At 37.2% G+C, this 6222-nt stretch overlaps 1 non-coding gene across 1 annotated transcript; it reads right to left on the bottom strand.

The window, feature by feature from the left end:
* Window positions 1-4687: 4687 nt before the first annotated feature.
* LOC118156788 lies at window positions 4688-4817 on the bottom strand. The gene has a single exon (XR_004746441.1). It is a non-coding gene; the product is annotated as a small nucleolar RNA SNORA13 (small nucleolar RNA).
* Between the last annotated feature and the right edge of the window lie 1405 nt (window positions 4818-6222).

Raw genomic sequence — 6222 nt, 5'->3', positions numbered from 1 at the left:
AACAAAACCAACTGTCTGTCAGACACAGTGTCAATGCAAAACAGGAAGAGAGGAAAAAAATAAAGAAGTCTTCATTATTTCCCACAGGTACAGTCCAGTTAAAAATAAAATCTAAGAAAAAAAAATCTAAGAAAGGTGGTCCTAAAGCATTACACCACACCTGCATTTATATTTACTTAAACTACCACTGCTATTTTAGTACTTATTTGCCCTTAGAGCCATGTATTCCTTCTTCTACCTCATTTTTTTCTTCATTCCACCACACTATGGAACAGATAACATGTACTGAAGCATGATTCTCCATTTTTTCTTGTTCAAAGGGAATTAACATTTTAGCAATCAGTAAAACTTGGCATTGCTTGTTGCACTCAAGAACTAAAAAAAAAAAAAAAAAAAAAAAAAGTCTTAAAAGCTACTCTTGTCAGTATTGCACTTCAAGAACAAAGACCCAAGAGCAAAAATCCTGAACAGATGGTATCTACAGGGAATATAATCCCTAAGACAAACCGTAAGCTTTCAAGTGCATCCAATAATTCCATCTTGGATCACTAATCACATGTCTAAACTACCTTCCCTCTTTGACAATCCCCAAACTCACACTTGTGTTTAGATGCTGCATTAGTAATTTGCTTACATTAACTGCTGTGGAATAAGACATTGTAAGTTACAGAATTTTTGGTATTTGCCTTTTGATAAAACCAATTTATGATAAACCTTCTTCTAAAAAACAAATACAAAACCAAACCAAACAAAAACAAAAACAGGAAATTCATTTGTTACCCCTGCAGTGCGTATTACTGTAAGTTCAGTTGAAATGCGCAGTACGCAGCTGATCTAAGTAATAATAAACACTGCAGTTTTTCACGTTAGAAAAATACCTTTTCCGCCATTTTAAACCCAGGTTTGCTGAATTTTAATTTCCAATTTCTTCTTTTCCTCACCACAACGTGTGTCTCAGCTGACCCATTTCCCGAGTGCTACTGTGGTTTCAGTGATGACCTCTTACCACCTACCGCTTACTAGCTCCTGCATATTAGTCCAAAGGGATGACTTGGTAACCCAAAACCAATGCAAAACAAATCTTAGCAATTAGTTCTGTTTGGCAGTTATTATAGCTTGGAAAAGAAAAGAGTTCTGAGAGCAGAATCATAACCCTTTATTTTTTTGCCTACATAAATGTTGCCAGACACTGCCCCAGTACAATTAGAAATAATCATTGGTACTACAGGCATTCTCTAAGGCTTAACATTCAAACGCTTGAATGTTTTTTTTTATTTCTAATGGGGTAGTCTTACAGAGAGAGCCACCGATCTTGGGCTGTGTCTAACAATTCTTCCTAGAAAAAAAGGTAAACACAAGGTGAGATTGGACAAATGCAGCAGGCAACCACTTTCAGTAACAACCTCTAAAATGCTAGATCCCCAAAACTGGTACAAAGTTGCAATGACCAGCTTCCCACCAATCTGTCTGGAAAAAAGTCAGTAGTTAAAACCTGGAGATGGGATTATTAAAGAGCCTAGTTGCTGAACAGGCTCTTTGCACATCTAAGCATAATTTCAGTTTTTAATCAGCTATAAGTTAGTAGCAGCTCTAACACCTTCTAGCTGGTGGGGATCAACAGAAAGTTTTATAGTAGTAACCCAGGCGCATTATACCTGTGCTTTACACAATGTCAATTTAAGAGAATGTTAAGCCAATACTAAAAAAGATAAATTACTTAATTTTGAAAAACAATTACCAACCATGTTATTAGATAGTTCTTTATAGTGGGTTACCTTTTACATGTGCATATTTCTTTCCAGTGTCTGACAGGCCTATGTAGAAAAGTGGCTATTATTTCTTCAGTCTTGCAAAAACCCTAAGTGACTGTAGTCATAAAAGTCTGGGATGGATTTCACAAATTCATTCTTTCTCAACAGCACTGGTGAAGTATTGAGTGCTTTTGTATTTCATGTTCCTCAAGTGCATTCTCACCTGTTTCAATGCATGAAACTTTCTGATCCTGAAAATTTCAAGGGCATTGTGACAAACTTGAAGGAGTTTCATCATTTTACTGAAAACTTCTGTTCCATTATTATTTTCTGCCAAGGATGTAGGAGATCTCACATAACTTAAGATCATACCTTTGTATGAACATGTGTATTGTGTATGTTTGTGCAAACTACTAAACCACTTTCAGTTTATTTTTTCCAAAAAGTCATTTCACTATTTTCTCATCTTCAACTGGTATTTTATAAACAACCTCAGCCAGTGTGGTAGCATCTGGGAGATCACTGTCTGGATCTGTCTGCAGCATGGACAACTACTGGATCACAAACCTACTTTAAAACTTGACTCAGCTCAGTTTATGTGATTTTCCTTCTTGATTGTGAGCTTGTCAGGATGTCTTTGTGAGGAGCTGCCAAATAACTAGTCTCTCTCACTGCTGCAATCACATTTTGAAAGTGATACAAATACCTCCCAATTATACAATATTTATTTCTCTTCTGTAGTAGTACATTATTTTATTATCCATCTCTGGTACAGTGGGAAAAAAGCAATAAGCAACAAAATTGTTAATCACTCAAAAGCCTGAAAAATCAAAAAAAAAAAAAAACAAAAACCAACAACCACCACCATGAATTAATGACAAATGCCACCTTGATACTTCCTGAAGCTTCCTCCTCTTTCCAAACTTTTCAATTATAGTTCTTCCTTGGAATTATCACTATGCTGCACTGCATCTCAGCACCCTCCTCTCTGTTACATCATCTAGAAGTGCCGGCTGCCTCTGTGAATGTTTCGACACGGCTGTGTCTGTGAAACATCACGGCTGTGTCTGTGAAACATCAAAAACAAGACTGCAGACAAACGTACAAAAGATGTTTTTGTTCTTTCTGTGTTCTGGAATGTAGTTCCTGCATAATGAAGTTTAATTAACAGACATAATTGCACGAGATGTGTAAGCAGCACATCTTTTATTGGTGTTTTAGTTCCAATCTATCCTTCAATAATATTGTACTTTCCTATGTTTGAGTAACTACTTGTTCATTTCATGTTCATGGTCAGTCACTGTTGCTAAAAAATAATAATAATAATAAAAAAATCACCACCACCACCAAAAAAACACTCCATCATTTTTTTTTCTTCATTGGATACTGCAAAAACTATTCAACAGGAACACCAACCTAAGCACATGGTGTAACCTTCTGACCATTTTTGATTTACAAAAAAATCAGTTATTTTTTAAGTTTGAATTGAAAGTTATTTGTGTTTTGAATTTCAATGTTAAAAATTTCTATAGATTTAGTGTATGATATCCAATAGTTCACTCAGCATGGTTTATGTCCCCTGAAATGCAAGTAAGGATATGATGATTTGCCAGTATTGGATCATTCCCATATAACATTTCCAATATTGCCTCAAAAGTTCCTGGCTTCAAAGACTTGGATGACTTGTCACTTGGGTACTTAGGTGACACGAAGCACAGTTTCAGTACTGAAGCAGTGTTTTATAATACCATATTTATTAACATCTTGCTTGTATCACTTAATTTCGGACTGACATACACTATCCAACTTTACAATTGTATTGGTTTTTCAAAGATATTTAAGTGAAATAGCACTTTGCATATGAAACATCAACTTTCCATGTTTTGTTAGTGTTTTGAACAAATGTTTTCGGATCCTTTATGCTAAATTGCTCCACAGTATCAGCCCCAAAAAACAAACGTGAAAAAAGCAGACACTCTTCCTGGACATGCTGGCAGCAAAGCACTGCTTTTATGAAGCCACTCACACTATTTTGACCTTCTTTTAGGATTTCCACCTTGCTTTTGCTGTTGATGAAAACCTAGACATCAGGCTGATCTCACCCTCAATGTTTAAGTTGTTTCTGCTCTGTTTTCTGCTCTGTTTTCTGCATGAAGTCACGGCTGAAGAACACAGCTGCATGAGAAGTTACAATCACTTACCTCATGAAGGAAATTTTGCAGGAGAGTTGGGGTGTCACTGCTTCATAACTTTTTCCCACTAGCCTTTCTTATGCTCAGAAGCTTTCACCACATGCCTCTGTGAGCTTGTGAACTGCCAGCAAGATCTCCCATGGCTACTACTCAAGTGAGATAGAACTCTCTAAGAAACATTCATGGTGGTAAGCACTCTGGTAGGAACAAAGCCCACTAATCCCAAGGTAAAAGACACCCTGCCAGCAATACTGAATTATACTTTGCACCTTCAAAAGTGCATCAAGGGGACACTGTCCTATCTGCAGCAGAAAGGTAGAAGACATTACCGTTTGATACTGAACAGTCTACAGAGGGATTTGCTTTATACCACTGACCTCACAGTCATTAATAACAACAAACGCACAAAAGCAAAACACTTTTTCCCCCCAGGAAAGAAGAATTTAATCTTTTCTTGAGTATTGTAAGGCTGTAGAGAGCCATTTACACTGGAAAAACTGGAGGCCTCTGCAGGAGTCTAAAATGTTAGGTACTTACCAGTGTGGTTGTTAAAAAGTTATCCTGATAGACAGGACAGTTAAACAATACTAAGAGTGGCCATTAACATTCTAGTTTTTTCCTGTTTTAAGACTGTCAATTTCTTCTTTTAAAAAGAGTGAAGCATAAAATCTACTATGTAATTGCTCAGCCATATAATTTCTACAGACTTTTCAGACTTTTTTTTTTTTTTTTTTTTTTTTTTTTTTTTGTCCTTGCAAAAGCAGGGAGAAAGGCAAATAAACAACTCCTTAAGCAGTTTTAAGCAAGAATTCTTGTCTGACTTTTTTGACACCACATTCATTTCAGAAGGGAATGAATGATCAACACAAAGGCAAAATTTTAAGTACTAAAACTGATCTTTTTTCTCTGTAAAACTGAACTAATAGTGTATGAAAGAAATCAATTTCTCAACAAGAAAATTATTCAAAATTCTTAAGCAAATACTGTTTTTACATAGGGTAAGCATCCTTTAGTAAGAAAGCCACAAGCATACCATGCTCTTGGGACATGATGAGATCATCCTGTTGCTTGCTTAGGCTGTTGTCAAACTTTCACTGATTACTGTCATCTGAAAGAGAAGTAAAAACACTCACTTGAAAGACTGACTGAGATACCTGAACAGTACATGGAGCCTAAAAAGAAATACTTGAAATAATTGCCAAATTTCAGAGATCAGCTGGCAGATTCAGCCTCCCTTTCCCTTAAAAGCTCCCATCATTCTCATCAGTACACTTGAAGATTATGGGCTACTCCACTCCATTACACAGTTCCAGTAGCCTACTACAGCAACAAGAATTATGTACACAAGAGTTCCACTCAATTTTTCCACATCACTTAAAAAATAATCTTCGTTTAATATGGGTAGTCTTTCTATCAATCTTTCCAAAGGGCAAACTTTTCTTTCTGGTCTCCCAAGCAGCTGTGAGGAACCTGCCAAGGAACCCTTGAGACCTGAAGATCCAGGGGATGAAGGACTGCTTCACTCCATGTTTTGCTCCACCAGGACAAAGCGAAGATGAGTCGCCAGAGCAGCACGGCTCTTCCCCTCACCAAGCAGCGCTCCTGCCGCCCCTGCAGGAGAAACAGACCTGTACTCTCACCTGCCTTTCTCACTCTCTGGTTCTTGCAGCTGCTGTGGTCCTGCTTACTTCTTTTACCTCCTCTGTTCATACTGGGAACTAGCAGAGTGGCTGCCTTGCATCCAGAATCCACAATTGCAAAGTTACTTATGTAGGACATCCTGATGTGTGACTATTTAGCTAAATTACAGAAAGTCATAAAAAGGCTGTCAAATGCCCAAGATTTGATTCATTGCAGCCTTGTAAGGTGAGGGAAAAAATGTAAGAAGTTCAGAGGCAAGCACGTCACCCCACTCTGCTTCTGGCCTCGAGAGATGTACAGACTTGCAGGAGTGAAGAATTCTTCTTCTGGTAATTGAGACTCAGTTTGCAGGACAGAAATTAGTTTTTGTGTCATGCTTACACATCTCTCTAAAACACGGTGTATTATTGCTCTGTTCAGGTTTATGGCACTACTAACAAATATTGTTAACATTAATGTTAAGCAAATTCACAAGTGTTACCTGTTTACATTCACTGGATTTGGCTTGTCATTCATTTATGTTTTCCACATAAAGAAGATTGTTTCAAGTACTGTCTCAGGTCTAACTCTTATATATGCCTAAAGGTCAACACTTTGCATGAATTTACACTTAAAGCACAAAAGCAGTTGGTCTTGCA

Source organism: Oxyura jamaicensis, chromosome Z (genome assembly GCF_011077185.1).
Source record: "Oxyura jamaicensis isolate SHBP4307 breed ruddy duck chromosome Z, BPBGC_Ojam_1.0, whole genome shotgun sequence".
Taxonomy (NCBI): domain Eukaryota; kingdom Metazoa; phylum Chordata; class Aves; order Anseriformes; family Anatidae; genus Oxyura; species Oxyura jamaicensis.
The sequence above is the reverse complement of the archived record's forward strand: the minus strand, read 5'-3'. Positions and strand labels throughout refer to the sequence as shown.